General features: G+C 36.2%; 1 pseudogene; it reads right to left on the bottom strand.

Moving 5' to 3' along the window:
* Positions 1 to 2970: 2970 nt before the first annotated feature.
* The window catches only part of LOC120768777, a 57774-nt pseudogene continuing 38107 nt past the window's right edge, over positions 2971 to 22637 (bottom strand).

Below are 22637 nucleotides of genomic sequence, written 5' to 3' on the forward strand. Positions count from 1 at the left end.
GCGGCCGGGTGCCGGATCCAGAGTACTGCAGAGGTTTTAGGTCGGCCTCGAACCCGACCAAGGTGGCTAGGGAGTCCCACCCTACCAATTGGAACAAAAGTGCAAGTGCAGGTGCATGCACTCATACTTTGGTTCTCCGGAGTATGGTGCAGGTGCATGCACTTATACTTTGGGGCGCTGATCAACGCATTGTATTGATCTACGTGCTTCAGGCATGACAGCACCGTGAGTTTGGCCCTTCGTAGGCAGGTAATTCACGCGAAACACAACGGACTCTGTCCCTATGTAAGATGAGGTAGCCAAAACGTGTGGAGCCTGCGCTTACTACTAAAAAACAGCAAGCTTCAGCGGAGTCACTCCGACATATTCGGTTTATAGGATAATTGAAGTCTAGTTGCAGCGCCTGTTCACCAGAGATGCGGCTGCTAGTGGTCGTATTGATACAAGCAGCTCGCTATACGGATATGTATAAAAGTCTATACTACCCGCCTTGCCAGGTATTGCGCTTGGTTTGAAACCCGCCAAGTAGAAATCACTCCCAATGAAAAGGAAACAACAGTCTCGGATACCTGATTTTGAAGTAAGAAAGTCGATCCACTCTAGTTTACATATTCAACACGCAAACGTGCAGTAAGATTCCTTTGAAATGCTGGTATTTAGCGCGAACCAACGAAGTACAAATCTTTTGATAGCTTCACTGGCACAAATGGCGCTGACTATAGTGTATCTGCACAGCAGCATTAAGAACCATGAGAGTTTACGTTGCTGCTAAATGCAGGCGTCAATTGCGGACTGACAAAGAGCCAGTAACCAGGTTTTCTTCTCTAATTGCATAAATGCGGAAATTGTTGAATTCTTTGTAAAGTTAAATCCAAATACGTTGATTTAGTTGAGCGGAAAGTTATTGTTCCTTTCTTTAGGTCCATAAGTTTAATTTAGCCAATCATATTCAGATTCCTTTGCAGGTCTGATTTTCTCACTGCCGGGAGAGCAAAATTTTAAGACGGCGCTGCGTCACGTATCTTCGATAAATTGGGTCTGGTAGATGTTTGATGTGTAAGGATTTGTATTTAAAGTCAACGTAGTGAGCTTGCCTGTTTGATCCAGTATAAGACGGTGTGTGACAATTTTGTCACAAAACGAACTGTTTGTGCGTAAGCTTGCTTGCTGGTTTCTCAAAGACCCTCCACAATGGGACTGTATTCGAGCTAAAAGCTCTATAGTTTTTACATATGAATAGATCGCCTCATTTGAGGACCTTCCCCAGTATACCTGTTAACCCTTCGTCCAGTAGTTGTTCTTCGCGCCAAATTGCTTTAAAAGACTAGCAAAAGGACACTCAGTAACAGTTCAACTATATCTGTCCAGTACGCGGTGAAGAAAATATAGCAGACGTAGCTGAGAATATACGCAAAGACCGTGGAGAGTCAATTCGGCACCGTTAGCAGCAACTCGGACTGACATATTGAACGACTTGGCGTATTTTACGTCGAGATCTTAAATAGAAACTATACAAAATACAACTTTTGCAAGAACTGAAGCCACTCGATCTTTCAAAGCAATATCGCTTCGCTCTATTGCCTCTTTAAAAGTTTCAAGAATATCCGTCCTTTTCGAGCCAAATTTTGTTCAGCGATGAGGCCCATTTCCTGCTCAATGGGTATGTAAAGAAGTAAAAATGTATTCGAAACGCAAAACAACCTGAAGAGATGTAGGACCGGTCATTTCAACCAAAAACACGATGGTATGGTGTCGTTTGTGGTGGAATCATCGGTACACATTTCTTCAAAAATTATGCCAGTGAGAACGTAACCGTCAATGGCGACCGTTATCGCACCATAATAATCGAATGAATGATGCTGATCCATGTCTGAAATTGAAGCTCGTGATCTCGTAGGCATTTGGTTTCAACAAGATGGCGCTATTTGACACACATCGCATCAACCTATGTATTTATTGAGAGAACACTTCTGAGAAGTGAGGCTCGTTTCTCGCCTAATAGCTTCGTCAACAAACAGTATTGTCGCTATTGAGGTGAGTCAAATGGCCTTATTTCTTTCGAAATGAGGCAGCAAATGCCGTTACCATCAATGGCAAGTGTTATAATCCGATGTTGTCTGACCTGTTTTGCGCAGATGCTGCGTCGCCATATGTTTCACGTCTATACATAGACTCATTGTGCGCAAAGTTTGGCGACTTGTTAATTTCGAGATCATGCGACTTAACGCATCCAAATTATTTTCTCTGTGGTGATGTTGAATTCAAGTTTTACATCAATCAACCAGCAAAGCATGAGGAGCTTGTAGGCAACATTCAGCTCACTATAACTGAAATTCCAGCCGAAATGCTGCTCCGAAGTATCGAAAATTAGCGTCGACAGTGGATATATGCAACCAGAGCCGTGGTGTTATTCGTTGTGTTGAAAACATAAGTAGCATAAAAATATATGACAAGCAGGAAATAAAATAACTAAACCCATTTAGAACAAGTTTTAGTATTTTATTTCATATGTATATCTTGAAAATATTAGCTTAGATCAGTTTCACATTATCATAAAATATTTTGATACGTAAAGCTTAAATTTCAGATGAAAATATTATCGGTTTCGAGAATTTTGTGCGGACAAACTCACATTTGATTTAAGACAACACGAATGCCAGTTATCCTGATAATAATATTTACCCAATTAATGGTCTAGCAATGCCTCTAGCTCTTAGAAACGAATACAACCTAACAGCAGTAGGAGCAGATATTACAAAAGACAATGTTCCTCATTTTGCTTTATGCTTCATTAGGTTGTAGATCTATAACTAGCAAGTGTGCAAGTTACCGTGTTATAATTAAGGAATAAGGACAACTACGTGAAACTGTGCGTTGAAGCAAAGTATTAGTAAATATATTTGTATGAATATCTAAGTTTGATCACGGTTTCACGTACGTACACATATGTACAATGTAGATACTAAATCTTCATGTTGGAACTATGGAATAATGCGTAAATTTTAATTTAGTTATATTTATAATCGGTTAATTAGAAGCTTAACAGGAAGATAGTCATAATAATAGAATTGCTTCAGATATCCATAAGTGCAATACTGTAAATGCCGTATTTTCTGTGTGTCTTATGCAGTTAATAGGATATCATGAATTATTTTAAAGTGAATGTAGGGGACTAATTTTGGTGTCGAATATGAACAGAGCGTTGGCACATTATACAAGTATGGTTGGATTATCGAAAATTTCCTTGCAGCCAAACATGAATATGCTAAAATGAGTGAGTTTATAAGTAAATGAATTAAGATATGTAACAGTAAATGCAAATTTTATAGGAAGTTTGTGAATGCCAACGTTGAAGTGCTCTGACAGTATTTTGACAACCATTTTCAATATTCTACCTCTTGCTCATATCTACCTTTAAAGATGCAGCTCTTATCTTTAAATTTGTAAATAAAATTTTTGGAAATAGTATCTTAGATTAGAGCTTATCGTATATAATAGTTTTCATCTCCTCACGAGCAACTTTAGAAGTTATTTTATATGGCTACGTCAAATATTCAAATATATGTCTGACAAGCGATGGCTGAATGTCCAATGTATTAAGTTCATTCATTAAGGTTTGACTGTCTGTATAGGTCGCGAACATAGACTAAGAAGAAAACCATCTATTTACCGTTTAATGTAGAATTTTGTCTGATATGTTTCAGGCCTCTCTCTTATATTTAGCTATCGGTTTAAATAAATTAAAATTTGATAATTGATTACTGTGATGGTCGTACCTTTTATTAAGATTATTACTCGTAGTTGATTAAAATAAGATGAGCAACTAGAGCTTTTCAACGGTTCAGGTAAGATGAATAATGACTCGGGACATTTAGGATCATTATTCGTGTTCCATCAGAAAGTTATTGTCGTTCGACTCCGAAATGTACAAAAAAAATTAGGAAAACGAGTGTGTTCCCTTCGAACTCCTTTTACTTACTCATTTTATGGTCACCACAAACTAAGCAACTGCTACATGAGGAAGACTAGAACGGTATTCGCGTGTTAAGAATACTTGGTTGTACGTATAAGTATACGAATATTTGAATGCATGATACCATGTAGTAGATATGTATATTTACAACAGTATTTGCAGTTGTTGCTGAACTTAAATTGCCGCATCGAGAACCAGTATTATTTTGGCAAACCGTCTGAAACGTTAGGCAAACAGTTCAAATCACAATTTGATGCAACTTTAAATATTTGTGCTAAGGCAATGTCAGCAAACATTACAATATATATACATACATACGCAGAGGTTAACACTGACAATAATAGTACAGCAATATACACTTGACACTAAGTATGAGCGCAAATGCCACTTCTTCTGTTGCTGTCGTTGTGGCGAGTACTCCAAACTTGGTTGGTTGGTATTGACATTTAAACATTGATAAACGCATTGAAAGCAGAGCTTACCTTTTCACTTTCACTCAACTGTACATACTTGCTGTTTTTGAAAAAAGATGGATCTGGTCGGCTGAGTCGCCGGATTTAAGTCCAATTGAGTATTTGTAATCAATTTTTTACACGAAAATACCAAAAAAATCGTACAAACTTGTAATCACTTTTCTTAGCGATGAAGCGTCCATAAGGTTCTATTTCAATGAAAATATATGAAAATTTAGTTCGAAGCATGCCAAAACGTTTTCGTGCAGTAATTTAGAACAAAGTTGGGAATACTAATTTCTAAATTTACTTTTAAATCAAATTTTTTTTATTTTTTCCAAGCTTATACTTTCTTATGACGCCTTAATTTAATAATTCTTATTTTTAAATGAAACAAAATGTGTAAAATGTAAAATTATTGTATGAATTACTAATTATTTACTTTAATAAATTTGCATTGAAATAACGTCGGTTAAATTTAAGCTTTAATTTGATGCCTTGTGTATGTACCCAAATTAAATCATAAGTGTTATTTCAGAAGAATTTGGTATTAAAATAGCTTACATTGCAGAAATTGCTTAAAACAGCCACTTATACATATTTACAAGCAATTTTAGTGTAGAAACCAATAAAGAACTAAATATACTTATGCTCGCATGCAAACCATATATTTGTATGTCTGTTAGTTTCCAGTTATACTGCACGTTGGACGCTCCCACGATTCAAGTTTATTGAAAGCTTTACATTCAAATTAAATGTTCAAATACCCTCACAACTACTCGAAACTATATGTTTTCGATTTAATTCAATTTCATTTCATTTGCGTAGAAAATTTTGCGAGCAAATTTACTTCGCAATATTTTTGTTGTTTGCCTATAACTTTTTTTACATACAGACACACGTAAATGAGGGCCCATTTATTAAATAGTTACATGGAAATTTAAGAAGTTAGGAATTTACATTTTTGATAGATAAACTTTGGTTAAAATTCAATAGAACATTTGTAAAATAGTTATACTATTTCTGAAATTAATTAGTTTTTATTACTGCTTTTTTAGTTTTGCAGAAATATTTTTAGAATTGAATATGCTGTAACAATCCGGTCTGAAACACTTGTAAGTCTTACTACGAGTACATATGTATATATTATGAACCTCTTAAGTCATAAGAATCTGTCTACCTTTTTAAACCTTCTGTTTACAGTCACAGCGAGATCTATGAATTTTACGATTAAACATTCACTTCTTGTTAAAACTGGCGTTTTGAAGACTGAGCACGAACGATGAATCGAGAATAAAGCTCCCAAATTGTCTATATTTTTATACTCTTGCAACCAGTTTCTACAGAGTATTATAGTTTTGTAAACCTAAGCGAGATAGATATAGGGTTATATACATAATTGAATGTCTGCCTGTTCGTGGGTGCAAGCTGTAACTTGAGTAAAAATTGAGATATATTGCTGAAACTTGGTATGTGAGATCGTAGATGAGCATAATCGGACCACTGCCACGCCCACAAATTGTCATTACCCGAAAACACTTAAAGAGCCATAATTATGAGATATAAGATCCTTATTTGGAACAGAGGATCGCAGTATCAAGGGCCACCTAAGCCTTTTAAGCTACAACAACCAAATTTTCTGAGTACAAATCCTATAAGAACTTTTACCCACAGTGTGAAAACGGATGACATCGGTGGATAACCCCGATCACTCCCATATAACGGTACTGTTAATAACTACTAATAGCGCGATAAATCAATAAATAAATACGCCACAGACATCAAGTTTTACCACCGAGGTGGTATGAGAGCCGGCGTAAAAATATAATATAATTGCCGGAAACTTTGATCAAATAATATCTTTAATGTGTCCTACCTTATAACCGAAACCAACATCCGGTTGACTTTACTCTTACCGAATTTTCCTGGCTTTGATTATTGCAAGTTGCAGAAGAATGACAAGTAAGGAAGGGCTAAATTCGGGTGTCACCGAACATTTTATACTCTCGCATGATAAAGTGATAATTGAGATTTCATTATCCGTCATTTACCTATTTTTTTCTTTTTCTGTAAAATTAATTAGATTAGTAGTTCCTGAGATATGGTTTTTGGTCCATAAGTGGGCGACGCCACGCCCATTTTCAATTTTTAAAAAAAGCCTGGGTGCAGCTTCCTTCTGCCATTTCTTCCGTAAATTTAGTGTTTCTGACGTTTTTTGTTAGTTTCGGTTAACGCACTTTTAGTGATTTTCAACATAACCTTTGTATGGGAGGTGGGCGTGGCTATTATCCGATTTCTTCCATTTTTTTTATGGAAACTGAAGGGAACGACTCTATAGATGGTTGACATAGCTATAGTAGTTTCCGAGATATGTACAAAAAACTTAGTAGGGGGCGGGGCCACGCCCACTTTTCCAAAACAATTGCGTCCAAATATGCCCCTCCCTAATGCGACATTTGTGCCAAAATTCCACTTTAATATTTTTATTTATGGCTAAGTTATGACACTTTATAGGTTTTCGGTTTTCGCCATATTTGCGTTGCAGTGGGCCGATTTTGCAAATCTTCGAACTTAACCTTTTTATGGAGCCAAGAAATGCGTGTACCAAGTTTCATCATGATATCTCAATTTTTACTCAAGTTACAGCTTGCACGGACAGACGGACGGACGGACAGACAGACATCCGGATTTCAACTCTACTCGTCACCCTGATCACTTTGGGTTTTAGGACTTACAAACAACCGTTATGTGAACAAAACTATAATACTCTCCTTAGGAACTTTGTTGCGAGAGTATAAAAATAAACAGGCTCTTCTTCAATATAGTAAGAATACTAAAATAAATGCCAAAACACAATCGATAACGAAAGTGACTGGTTTGCTAACTGCTGGCGGTCAGTTCTCAAACGCAACTAAGCGTCGCAAAGGTTCATTGATTGCAGCAATGCACAGGAAGTGCCACTACGCACAGTGGCACCGCTCCATACATTTCTTGGAAAAAAATAGAAGGAGTGGTCGTACAATAATGAAACTTTGCAGAAACACTTCTCTGGACCAAATTAAGAAATTTTGAAAAAATCTTGGAAAACCGCCCACTGCCACACCCCCCACCCTTATAACTGCAATTGCCAAAATTTTTATTTTTGGACCTACATAGGCACTTGAAACACACACAAACGACACTTCTTAATTGAGTTCTCCTGATGAGAAAAAATTAAACTTAAACGCAAAGTGACGTTATTTATACCTTTACCTTGATAAAAATCCAATATAATATGCAATGTTTTAATTGAATATGTAACAGGCGAAAAATTGTGTTAGTTTTTATTTGTAATATTATGCAAGCACCATATCTTTAACAATGGGATCTAGTTCTAAGGAAATTTTGTTCGAATGACGCCTTAAGCTACTTACATATGTAAGGATCCGAAGTTATAAGAAGTCTGTTGAAGACATCAGTATTTGTGGAAATTAAAATCGATGTTACTAAAAGGTACGGTAATTGGCGATTGTTTTTTTTTTTAATTGAAAGTACAGACTCGGAACTTTCATCTTTTTATAGTAAGAGGGCTAAGCAAGGCAAGGCACATAAAGTTGTTTTCCATCAAAAAATGAAAAGTTGATATTTTTTAGTATAATTTTTGAAAAATTATAAAAATTAGCTTACTTTGCCAATTTCAATAAATTTTTTTTTTTATAAACAAGTGGTGCTATATTTTCACTAAAAAATAAATAAAAAGCCATAGCTATAAACTTACACACAAAAAAAATTCTTTATTTGGACAATAATTTTAATCTGATTTTATTGAATAACTTTCCGTCGACTTCTGTTAGTTTTTTTAACTATAAAATTTCACTTTTTATAAAAAACCTTGTTGAATTTTTTTTATCCAAATATTTCTTTACAAAATAAAATCATTAAAGTTTTGAAATTGGAAAGTGGAAAAATCCTATTTTTTCCGCCGAAATGCTACTGTGCTACGCTGCAATAGTCAAAGCTGTCATCACTAAACGACGAAGAATTGCCAATTCACTGGCCATCTAATCCCGCAAGCAGAGCAACAAAAATGTGAGGAAAATAAAAACAGCACAAAAGAACTGCACCCCAAATTCTCAACCATGAATAAGCGTGAAGATTGTACTGCAAGCAAATATGTATAATGCATATGTAGCTTTATCGCGGCATGTTGCCATTGCTTTTCTTTTGCTTGCAGTGTGTAGTATGTGAATCCGCAACACCAGTGCCATACACCGATTAATTCGTCTACACGACGACATTTCAGCCGGCAGCTGGAAACCTAATCACCAGATAGGGGCAATGAAAAGGCAAAACATGGTGAAAAATTTAATAAATGTGTTGCAGAAATGTTATTGCTCGTTTTTTGGTGAAAATAGCTTCCCAATGTCAATATGTACTAGGTATTAATTTTTTGCGAAAAAAATGAATAGGTAGTAGGCAAATATCCTGCGAAACAAAGAAATAAATGGAATAAAATTTTTGGTTCTAAAAAAATTCAATTTTTAGAATTCTGGTATGGGCAATATATTTTCATAAACATATTCCAATAACCCAATAAACACTATATATACATATATGTAAAAGAAAGTCATGTTAGTTACACGATTTACAACTCAAAAGCGAACGCAGTCTATAGACGCAGGATAAAGGCCCAGGGACCAATGTTTCTAAATAGGGATCACATCGCCACACTAGGACTTAGCAGTCGCGGTGCAATTCTCGTCTATCATAGTCTTACCCATCAGAACCTTAAGGAAAGAAAACACATTACATGTGGCTACATAATAAATACTGTTTGGATATCACAGCTATATATCGAAGTTCATTTTTTTCGCGCTCTTTACTTTTCGAATGATAGCAGACAACATAAATTCTTGAAACTTGTTCTGCTAAGTCAAAATTATGTCCATTAGGTTACATGAACGAAAACAATTAACAAACGCTTGCATGTCTATAATCTAAAGTGAGTATTTCGGCGAACGAATAATTGAACTTAAATGGTACAAAAGGCTTACTACTGCGCGCAAGCTGGCTCAGTGTTTTATAAAAAATTAAAAACTAAAAATTTTCAGAGCAATATGTGTAATACAAATGTATGAAAAATAAGACTCTATTTTTGGATAAGGAAATCAAAGAACTGGAGTTGACAAAAGTTATCTGTACTACATACATAAACTATGAAATTTCTTTAAAATATAAAAATTTTGACTTAACAAAATCATGTTTCCTTTGAAATATATATTATCCTTATAAAACTATGCCACACTGATTTATCTACATATGTCGTAGGCATACTTTTGAAAGAAGAATTCATTTTCGTACTTGCATTTTTGCAAGATGTCATTTTGTCCACATAACTCTTTGCTAGATTTAATTAAAGGATCAGGAGCACTTATAAAAATTCCAAGAAGTTTATATATGTAAATAAGTCAATGTTCGATAATCAAATGTAAAAACCAAACAAATCCACCTTAAAGAAATGAGATGCCAAAAAAAATAGTAAAAAAGCAAGCATAGAAGTTGAAAATAAATAGTGGAAAATACATGTGCTCTACTTAGCAATCCTTTAACATTTGAATATTGGCAAATTTTGCATACGTATGCCAGCTTGCATTGACTATTAGTAACATCTGACATTTTATTGCTAAGCCAGCTACCAGTCAATACGTCCTCAGCATCTAAGCAGGCATATGCGTCTGAAGACGGCTGCTACCGAAGCTAACGGGTGATCCAAGAAGAGGTCCTTTTTAATAGCGTTTTTTGACAGATCACTCGTGAGTCGTGTCAAGTTGTTGTGTCCATTTTGTTCAGTATTGTAACGTTTATAAATGGTTCAACCTTATAACGAAAATTCACATTCTGTAAAGAATATGTTTCGCACTATTCACAATAGCATCACCCATCTTGAGGCCCATCATTCATTATTAGATAATATTCGACCGAATAGACCACGTTCAGCACGCAGCAAGCAAAATATAGCAGCCGTAGAAGATCCGACGTTTTCGAGCCAAATTTTGTTCAGCGATGAGGCCCATTTCTGGGCCAAAGTTCTATAGAATCATCAGCACATATTTATGCAAAATGTTGCCGGTGAAGACGTAACCGTCAATGGTGACCATTTTCGCGCCATGATAACCGACTATTTGATACCGGAAATTGAAACTTGTGACCTTGGCGACATTTGGTTTTAACAAGACGGCTCCTCTTCCCACACATCGCATGAGCTAATGAATTCAATGATATCATATTCCTTTGCGGATATAAAAAGTCTGATGTCTATGTGAATTCCAAAACATCACATGTATCAGTTACCAGTTGAAATGTTCCAACGAGTATTCAACGGGTTGACCATCTGAAACATAGCTCCGCCAGCATGATGATAAACATTCTCCATTAAATTAGAGTTTTATGTGTTGTTTCTTTAAAAAGTAAAGAACCTGGAAATGGATCACACTTTATAATAACTCTCACAGAAGATTTTATCATAACATAAAAGGGTATAAAAAATGTTTCCGATGATTTTGATTGTTCAGTTTGTGTGACAGCTTTATCAATAGTAGTCCCATCTAGACAATACTTATCTAATGACAAATTTAGACAAGATGAGATTTTTTTCCAAGCGAGCATTTTTTTGAGGTCCGAAAACAGAAAACAGTCTCTAGATCAGTCCACTAGGATGATTGTCGATTGGACTTCGACATGAAATGATGGAACCATGTTTCGTCCATTGGCAAAAACTAGAGTTTATTACGTTTGAATATCTCCAAACACTGCTCCATTAGTTATAACAAAATTCGTAGTATACTTTACCTACCCTGTTCAGGGCATAAAAAGGAAACCTCTTATATACCTTTTGCTTACGCAATTGGAGCGAGTTGGAAAACTCTTAGCTTATACACTTTTGCTTTATCCAATTGAAATTTATAATTTATACTTATTTATATGCCACATATAACTTTACGCGTACTATCTTGCTGGTCTGTCTGATTCTTAAAGCGCCGGCTGCAATTGCCCGCATGTAAATGCATTTCCTGTGCTTTTTCCTTCCCCTTTGCGGTGTGAGCGATATTGACAGGCACAATTGTAACTGACATCTTCTGCTGCTTGGTTTTTAGCGTCGAGTGTGACATGAAAAAGAGAGCAGTCATCCGCCAGAGTAAGTGCTGACACCTCAAGTGGCATAATCGTTTGACATTGCCATAGTGAAAAGTGTGCACTGCTGTTGAATGCAAATCGTGTGCACAAACATTGAAACTAAAGATAACGATAGAAAATATGTATAAAATAAATGCCAAATATATTTATGTTGCTTGTGCGTTTATATTCCTACAATAGTTTGGGGAATTATTGTACATGAAATCGAAAGGAACAAGCGGCTGTTGTCTTCTTATAGAAATATAAACCAAGCATCGCCAAGTTTTAATGCAAATGGCTTAAAATATTTAAGGAATAATTTTAAAATTTGAGAATAACTGAATCTGAAAGAGAGCGTATTGTGGGTAGACTATTTTTAGTCTACGGTGTAGACTAATACGTAGTAGTTGGATAGTAAACACATTTTCACGGATCTTCAAAAAACAGAATTGCTGACTACTTTCCTCAAGTGATTTTAGTTACAAGTAAGTCTGTATAGACAGCTCTGTTTCTCACATAGCAAAGTAAACTCACTATTGTGCGAAATTGTTTTCTGAGTAGCCTAAATTACTGATTTTAGGAACCAGTACAGTTGCTTAAACTGTTTGCCAGTAAGGCTTCCCTTTATTTTGAAGTGCTCTGTTTAAGCACTGGTCTTGTCGATGTGGAGAAGACAGTAGGGTTGTCGTTCGGTACGAAGAGTGATAATACTCAGCTTAAACTGATATTGTACTATGGACTTTGAATGAGATTCTTTGTATTGTAAAGACATTTGAAGTTCAAGCGACAAATGTAATTGAATTTGATGGGTGGTCAACTGGTAGCAGCAAAAGCTACAAGATCTGATTGGAGCCTGTTACCATGGGGAGGAGTTAGCCCTTGGAGTTTATAGTTGACACTTTGGTGACTGTGATGTATACTTAAAGGCAGATATAGTTTAAAATTCAGTTCAGTATGGAGTCGCAGTGCGATGGGTGCCGAACCCACAGTACAGCAGAGATTTTTGGTCGGCCTGAAACCATACCAAGGTGGAGAAGGATTCCCTTCCATCTGACTAATTGGCGCTGATCAACACAATGTTTTTATTTATTTTCTTTTAAGCATCGTGGGGTAAGGCCGCCGTCGGCACGTACATAAAAACACAACGGCTTTGCATCATAAAGCCTTGTAATGTGAAACTGGTACTTCCGAATGGTTTGGTTTTTCGCTATCAGAGGCAGAAAACTTCGCAATTAACAGTAAACTAATCGGCACGCTATTAAATCCGAATATTTTCTTTGTAGCTATTTTTTCTTTCCTTTATAATTTTCCAGTAAATATTCATATTGACTTAGCTCTCCAGCAATACCGATTAATGTCGATAAGAATAGATAAGATTATGTTTCCTGTTGGAGTTTTAAATTAGTATTTAAAAAAAATATAAAAAAATTTGTTTACATTTTTCTTAGATCTATTCTTATAACGCCGTCTTCTAGAAAGTAAAAATATCGAATGATGTATCATCTCTCTCTTATGTACTCACATTGAATATGCTTTAGCCCTGTGCCGTGATCTTGTGAATTCCATAAGCTCGATGTGGCACCAATATAAATATTGTTCAATGATGATGACGATGATATATCTGCAATATTCGATTTTGTGCGGTGAATTTTTATACTGAAACGTTGATCTATTTTGTCGACGCGAGCACCCACTACAGTTGTCGTTGTCATATTAAAAGAAAAATAGATATATGTATGTATGTAATATATATGTATGTAATAAAATGGCTGAGTATATTGATATACAAGTATATATTAAGTAGTGGCTTCTACGTAAGCCTCATTTTTCCCGTACTAGAATACACACCAATAAAAACAATAAAACAAGAAGCATTGCTATAGTATAATGACATAGATGAGACAAGTGAATATATCAAGTTGTTGACGGACTTGCTTAGGTAAGTTAAGGTCAGCCGGAGTGAAATAATTGTTCTTAGAGGAAGCGTAAAGACTTGTGGTGCTATAGGCATATCTGTAACTATATTGCTTGTTGAGAGGAGCAGAACTAAATTGTACGAAATAATTGTGTTTGAGCATTTATTTGAATTAATTTATATTTTTCGGTCTATTGCATATTTACACACCTTTGGTGTTGTATTTCGCAACCACTACTGGCACGGTATTTAGAGCCACCGTGGGTGCTAATGTGGTTACTGTCGTTGTTTGCAGAATATCTGCAATGAAAAAGGAGAAAATATAAAACATATACAAGAAGAGTGAAAAAGTATCGAGTTCAGCATAGTACATGACTTGAATTGGAAGTTGCATAGTGTAGCTGTACATTATTTGAATGAGTGAAAGTATTTAATGAATTTTACACATGTAGTATAACAAGTTTTTATCATGTTTTGTTGTTAGATTCACAGAAATATTTAGAATTGAATCAATTGGTAATATTATATAGTAAAATTATAAAACAGGTAAATATAAAAATGTTTGTATTAAGAAAATAAAACATAACGTAGAATATATTTGTATAAAACGAAAGTTAAAGTATCGCATACCTCCTCACAACAATAAAATTGAACCAATTAGTAAATACATGCAACCAGTAATTAGAGCAATTTACAATTACAATCTACTTCGATAAAACGAAAATATACTTATGAATGTACCACAAAAAACATTTTTGGAAATAATTAATTTATGTTATTTTTTGTTAGTAAGAACTTTACCATTTGATATAAGGTCAATTAAAAATATCCATTCTTTTGTAATTGAATTAAAAATTTTATTTAGCATGGTTAAAATGATTAAATTTAGATGAAATGAGCCAATTTTGTAGAAATCTTCTTGCATATTGGAAAAAACTGGGACCGTCGCTCTGCAAAAGGTTCTCTTGAGTCGAGTCGATGTTAGATCCTCAGAGCGAACGCAAATCGGGAACACTCGAGTCGTCCATCTCTCACAACATGATCTATCGGGTAACGAACTTTTCGATCCGGAGATAGCCAAGTAGCTCAATGAATTTTCATGTGCTGAAATTTAGTAGACAACCATATTTCTGGTTCCTGCTAAGTCAATCAGTCTTAACCCATTTGAAACGGTTTCGCCATGGAGGCGGAAGTTTGCGAGTGTTTTATCAAAAATTAATTCTTTGCCCACTGGCAGATCTTGACGACTGAGTCTTTCTTCTTCCAAAAATCTCAGGTCAAATTTGCCCTCCTTTATATGGTCACTGTAATAAATGACACAAGGACCTACTCGTCTCCGCCAATGTCTCATCCATCGCATTGATTAGACGGCGGTGATGTCAGTATTTACTTTTACGAGACCGGACATTCTAGTTCCATGTCCCTTAATCATTGTCCTTACGCTTGCTGTGGTTGTTATCAAAATTGCGGCTTTTCATCCCAGGCTATTGTTTCCTTTTCATTAGGAGTGGTTTCTACGCATAAGTTATTCTAGTTTAAATCTTTATACACATTTATAAAGGTAGACTGTGAACGGACTTTACAATTAGACTTCAGTGAAACTTTAAACCGAATATGAAAGTGTAGCTTCGCTGAAACTTCCTGTCATTTGGCCGTGACCCCTGGCTCCGCACGAGTTGGCGACCGCATTTTACGCAAGGATTACTCACGTTCTCAAGGTGCGCGGCGAGGACGCAGGAGTAGGAATTGGGTATAATCCGAGACATGTGAACGTGTTATCTCACGAAATGGACCAGTCAATTTACCTCCTCGCTGTGAGGCTACGTCAAGTCTACGGTCTATGCCAACAAGCCAGCGACGACTGAGGAACTTTGTACGAATATGGAAAGTGAAATTGCTGCAATATTGGCCTATTTACGCTTGAAAACCATCGAAAATTGTATTTAGAGTTTGCACTTCTACAAGCGTACACGTGTTGGCCAATCAAAAGAGATCGAATTCCGAATGGCATCGAATGTACTTTGAAAGGAAGAAATAATTTTATTGATATCCTAACCATTTTTGTTACATACACATACAACAAAATTTTAGAATTTTTTTTCATCTGGAATTAAGTGGTATTTAATCTCAATAGCTACTGAACGTATTATTTTAAATAAAATTTAACTCTCTAATTTACCAAAAACGCGCATGTAATCATGAATGCAAAACTATTTTAATTAGTAGTCCCTCTTAACTATATGTTAGTTAATTAAGTAAAAGTATTAGGGTATCCTTATATGGTTTCAAACATTATGTTCTAATCTGGTATATAAATCGATTAAATTATTTGCAAACCAAAATATTTTGATTTCTAACCCCAAACTTAATAATTAAGACGTGCTTCAAAGCTGGCCAACCACACAGCCACTTGGCTATTGACTTAAGTGCCTAAGACTCCAGGCCAACATACTTGTATCTTGTGTATGAATTCAAAGTGCTACTTAAACATCTACGCAAATGCTTTCCTGCATATGGTTATATTGGAGTGTGGTTGTATAGTACATATATACACACATGTTCAACTCCATTACGATTAGTGCAACATTAATTATGCAATACTCTTCGGTTGTTGTCAGATTAGAGACGGTCAAGGTAAGGTTAGAAATGAAGCAGCCACGAAATTCACCAAAAATCACAACTTTGTAAGTACCTATGTATAGTATGTATTAAACTGCAATGGGAAAGTACTACATGTTCGACTTTTTGTAATTCTGCCAAATGTACTCGTATGCCTATTTCGACCTACTTGACTAAAACTTAATCTAAATGCAATAAAGTATCATACATATATAAAGTAAGTAAATACTTATATGACAAAATTTTTTCTAAGTTTGGCTTAAGAGCCAATTCATTTCTGGAATGAACGAATATATTTTATTTAAGTGTCTGTTTTCTCTAAGATTTTTTTGATGGCTGACATCTATGTGTAAGTAATTAGATAAATACATAGCATATGTAAGTATACTACATCAAGGTATTAGTAATTAATTGTATTTACATTGTAATATGTTTATTCACTAGCTTTTATAAGTACGAGCATTTCATTTTAACACAGTAGACATCGACCTGTAATCAAAGTACGTCTACTGTAGTACTATCAGCAAAAAATAATAAGATATTGTTCATAATTTTATTCCTCAAAATCTATATCGTCTCTTTCAAACTAATCTCCATTGGCTACAATATACTTTTGCCAACGTTTTTTCCAATCTTCAAAAAGTTGTGAAAGTCAATTTCCGGAATAGTTTTTAATACGAGTAACGATTCACGTTTAATGTATACAATTGACTCAAAACGTTTCAATTGATGAAATAAGTTTATGGCGATGATTGCCTATCCTGTAGCAGAGTGCTCGAGTGGTTTGAAGTGAGTGGTCGTGAGGACATAAATGACGATCAACATGTGGACCAATCAAATTTCAAAACCGGAAATTCCATCGAAACTGTGCGTGAATTTAACAAAAATCAGCCGAAATCATCATCGAAATTCATGAAAATGGAATTGAACATCTCCAAAAGCATCGATTTATCGCATTTTGACCGAACATTTGGGCTTACGAAAGGTGTGTGCACGGTTTGTTACGCACAAATTGACTGACGACCAAAAATTGCTGAGAATCCAACATTCGAAGGATACCATTAAAGAAGTCAAAAAGGACTAAACCTTCCCTTACAATATTGTGACTGGTAACGAAACGTGTTGTTTTAAATATGATCCTGAAACAAGACGCCAGAGTGCTAAATGAAAGGCACCGGACGAGCCGAACCCAAAAAATTGCGCATGGAGAATTCAGAAGTGAAGAAAATGCTGATTTATTTTTATGATTCCAAGGGTATTGTCCACAAAGAGTTTATTTCAAATGGTCAAAACGTTAATGCGGTAATCAACCTTGGCGTTTTGAAGCGTTTTGCGCACCATATTCGATGTGTTCGGCCCGAATTTGGCGAAGATGAAAGTTGGCGTTTGTTGCACGATAATGTGCCGTCTCATCGATCGACGCTTGTGACCGATTATTTCACGAAAACTCACATTTTAACCATTAACCACTCCCCGTATTCACCTTGTATGGCACTGTGCGACTTCTTCCTTTTCGGAAAAATACATTCGCCCATGAAAGGAAAGCGTTATGCTGCCGTAGAGGCCATTCAGAAGGCTTGCACCGACATACTGGCGGCCATACCGGCCAACGAGCGAAAACATTCGTTCGACATGCCTTTGGGCCATGCAAAAAGCAGTATTGAAGCGGAAAGAGACTATTTTTAATCAAATAAATTGATTTTGCCAAAAAACCATTTGTTCTGTATTTTTTTTTTTAAAGTCCTGTTTACCTTGGAACGCGCCCTTGTACATCAAAATTTTTAAAATTTGCGATACAATTGCCAGATGGCAACACTAGAGGGCTACCAGTGAAGCGCTTAACAATATCGTTGACACTACGAAATGCCCAGTAAATGGAAAGCGATGGAAAGGCGGAACAAAAAATATTGCGCGCTAATCACCTTGGATGTGAAGAATGCCTTCAGCTCAGAAATTTAACAAACAAAATCAAGGCTCTGTATGACATACTAGAAAAGTGGAGGAAAATATATCTCTAACCAAAAGGGATTGTGGGATTCATTCACAGTCACAATTAAAGTATCTGGGAGTAATAATAGAATCAAGGCTCAAATTTAAGGATCACCTAAAAACGCTGCAGATAAAGCGAATAAAATCCTAAATGCTTTATCAAAAATGATGAGCACAGGTTCCGTTTCAGCCGGCGATTCTTACTCGCAAAGGTAATAAGATCGGTTGTATTACATATATGCGACTCCAATATGAATCTATATAAGCGCAAGGCATTAAAGCAAATGCCAGACAAATAAGCACAGTGCATAAGCTGTCGGCACTAAGAGTTATCAGTGCTTTTCGAATAATACCAAGTAACGCTGCTGAAGTAATAGCGAAGACGAGCGGGTATACTATGTAGTTATCAGAGCCGTTTGCAGGAGTTAAAAGAGAAGAGAGAAACAAAAAGTTAACGATATAGCAGCAGCGGTGGCAAACTTCACTCAAATGATGGTGGGCGCAGAGACTGAGACATTCATTCGTGGATCGTCAGACGAGATGGTGACCTGGATTTCCACCTAACCCAAGTACTAAATGGACATGGGTGCTTTGGAAGCTACTTCTACAGATTCCAGCACGACATTAATCAGAATTGTCCGACATGTTCAGAGCGTTTTTTAAGAACAAGGGCTTGTTTCAGCATCAACCAATAACTATTTTTATAGAATTTTGATTAACCATATCGACTTCGAAGTGCAAGGATATTACTATTTCACCGCCCTTCTGTTTTCAATGGCCTAATTGCCGATGACAGCACATACATACATATATCATAGAAGCAAGTATCTTCACTACAGTGTGTCAAACTTATTATTAGTATATATGTAGGTTAAAGTGTTTTTCTGATGTTTTGTGATTACATATCTTTGGGTAAGAATATTTGTTTCTTATATACATAGTTCACTTACGATAGAGTTTAGTTGTATCATCCGTATCACCAAGAGAATTCTTCGCCACACAACGGTAAGAACCGAAGTCTGATGTGTCAACATCTTTTTGGTTAATCGCATAGCTGTTTTGTAGCCACTTTCAAACAAAAGTTCGGATGAAATAAAATTCATAATATTGTATGATGTTTTAATAAGAAATATGTATGTATATGATTATGACTATGCTTACTAAAACGCATAAACCAGGTTACGATAATAAGTGTTGTTTATCAATATAAATAGTTCGATTTTCTCAAAGTTTGCATTAATTATAATTTGAAATTGACAAGGACAAAACACTGGTTTAATATTTGTCAAGAAAACAAACTGAGGGGTCTGTACACAGAGTATGGAAGAAAAATTTTTTTGAGATAAAATAAGAGTCCAAAATTTTATCCGAAGTCGCACCTTGGATGTGCTCTCTATTTGACTTCAAGTTAACTGTTAAAAAAGTTATCTGCTAAAGAGGATATGTCATTATTTTTCACAATTTTGTCTAAACTGAATATCTATATCGTCTATCTGTCTGTATATATTGGTTGTCAAAAAAGTCTTGCGGTATTCTTTTTGCATTTTCAATTGTTCATAAAATTGGTTACAATAATGCGATTCAAGTCAAATATGCGCCGTTTTGTTCGATGACGCGTTCCCAACGAGATGTCAATGAGATGCCAACGAGATGCCAACGAGATGCCAACTTCATAACGTCCCTCTCATAGAAGATCGCTTCCCTTTGGCAAAAAACTCGGAGAGCCAATTTTCACAGGTCTCTCTTGTGGCCAACTTCAGACTACCAAGCGCGTTCGCCATGGACAGATACAGGTGGTAATCACTTGGTGCGAGATCCGTACTATATGGTGGATGCAAAAGCTCCAACCGAGCTCCCGGAGCTTCTGGCGCGTCACTAAAGATGTGTGTGGCCTGGTGTTGTCCTGATGGAAGACAATTCGGCCTCTGTTGATCAAAGATGGCATCTTCTGCATGAGTGCTACCTTCAAGCGGTCCAGCTGTTGGCAGTACAAGTCCGAATTGAGCGTTTGGCCATAGGGGAGCAGCTCATAGCGGATTATTCCCTGCCAATCCCACCAAACACACAGAAGAACATTCTTGGCCGTCAATCCAGGCTTGGCCACCGTCTGGGCCGCTTCACCGCTTTTCGACCACGACCGTTTGCGCCTTACGCTATCATCGCCAGTCACCATACGCTTCAACGGGTCGATTTTGTTGCGATTCAGAAGCGATTCGCATGCGTCGATACGGTCAAAGATGTTTTCTTGCGTCAATTCGTGTGGCACCCATACATACATCGAACTTCTTAGTGACTCCAAGCTTCTTCAAATGGTTTATAACGGTTTGATGACTCATGCCCAGCTCTTGACCGATGCTACGGTTGCTACGATGCCGGTCTCTTTCGACCAATTCAGCGATTTTATCGCAATTTTCGACGACAGGCCTTCCGGAGCGTGGCGCATCTTCGACCACCTCTACACCAGAACGAAAACGTTGAAACCATCGTTGGGCGGTGGAAATGGAAACTGTATCGGGTGCATAAACTGCACAAATTTTATTGGCGGCTTGAGATGTAAAATATGCCGTATTTTCTCTTTATTTTGCTCCATGTTTGCGACGCTATAACTCACGAACGACTTAAAAGAAACGACTCAACGATCAATCAAACACGTGTTAGCGCGTGAAATGAGCTTTTCAAAAACATAGAGCATGACCCGATGCGACGAATAAAACTAGAACTACGCGCTTTCAGCGCCAACTAGCGAAAATGCCGCAAGACTTTTTTGACAACCCATTATATAAACTAGCCCCTCCGTTTTTAAGATATCGCTTTGAAATTTTGCAAACGTTATTTCCACTTCAAGAAGCTGCTCATTTGTCGGAGCTGCCGATATCGGACCACTATAATGTATAGCTGCCATACAAACTGAACGATCGGAACAAGGGATTGTATGGAAAATTTTCGCATATGACCTGGTATCTTCGCGAAATTTGATATGGATTACTGTTTAAGGTAATAATATAATCTCCGAAAAAAATACTTAAGGAATGCACCTGTGAAGGGTATATTAGCTTCGGTGCAGCCGAAGTTAAAGTTTTTTCTGCTGTTGTAGTGACATTTGGCATAGACTGATAGTTATATGTACAGCTAGAAAAAATATTTCGACGATTGGATTTTCGAGCGAAATTTAAATTGAAACGCTATGCTTGCTATTTTTCGTCACACTACTTTCTACTATACATATATGTAAGTTCGATAGTTTAGTTTCTGGCTTTCCCTAATATTAATAACGAAGCAAACCAGGAAGTTGACAGTCGCCTGACAGACTTTATTAGCATTCGCGTGTGCGAATCTTAATATGATATAATATATTTATATACATATTGTAGATTTAAAGACATACTGACTTCCACTCTTTGCGAAGTTCATTATATTTAATTTCTGTTCATATATGTATATCTAAACTCTCACTTAAATATAAATATGTAGTAGTATGATAAAAAATAAGGTGAATTTACTTATAAGTTTTAAATTCCTTATTTATTGTTCCAAATCAATTTCAGCCCCTTCAAAGTTGTTCCGGTCCGATAACACGCTCTTTCGCCAATGCATTTTCCACTCTTTTCAATACCTTCTTTTATTCCTGTCAAAGTGGCATCACCGCATTAGCCTTTGGACTTTGATGTATAGGCAGAAGACACCCGAAATCACATCAGGCCAAAACTATGGTTGCGGAACAAAATGAGTCGATGTTTTGCAAAAGAGTCGAAAAAACCAATGCAGTATGACACTACGCGTAAGCATGATAAGGAGTTGTTCATCCATAATTTCAGTTTCAGTCGAAGAGCTTGACCCAACCGACGAATAACGCTCAAATAATATTCTTTGTTAAGGTTTGACCCTGCGGAAGGAACCACCTTCCTTTTTGATCACAGTAGTATGTACTTAATATAACAATTGAAAATTGTGATCAATTTTCTAGGAATCTGAAGTGGGATCTATACTTCATTTTGAAATTTTGGCGGAGTGTTAAAGTAAGGTAAGTAAGGCCAGAATTGAATGCAAATATTCTGTTAAAAAAGAGTTTTGGACGAAAACGTTTATAAAAGTCACAGCAGGTTTTTGGCTGAAAATTGCATGACTTGAGCTCTAAATCGCCAACGCATCCGCAGCACATGTCAAAGCCAGCCATTAATAATTTTGTGTTATTCTGAGAACTCATTACTATAGCCGCTGGTAATAAATCGTCTATATTGAGGCCTATTTTAAATCTAGAGGTAATTCGCTTGTGGTATTCGTTTTATCAGCAAGTTGATGGATAGCAATATATGATGTGGGAACCTCGATGGGAACTATGTGAAATAGTAAACCGTATGTTCTGTGAAAATATCTGTTTTTCCTAAAAATATTACAAATTTTCCATCGTTCAGCCCTTTATGTCATTTGTCTGTCACTTGGGGTATACGAGAAGTTAACTCAATCCTCAAGTCTTTTTATTCAACCACTAGTGGTTTTGTCATTTCATGTATTTGTCATCTCTTTTGTATACATATAT

The sequence above is a fragment of the Bactrocera tryoni genome, chromosome 2 (genome assembly GCF_016617805.1).
Source record: "Bactrocera tryoni isolate S06 chromosome 2, CSIRO_BtryS06_freeze2, whole genome shotgun sequence".
In the NCBI taxonomy this organism is placed as follows: domain Eukaryota; kingdom Metazoa; phylum Arthropoda; class Insecta; order Diptera; family Tephritidae; genus Bactrocera; species Bactrocera tryoni.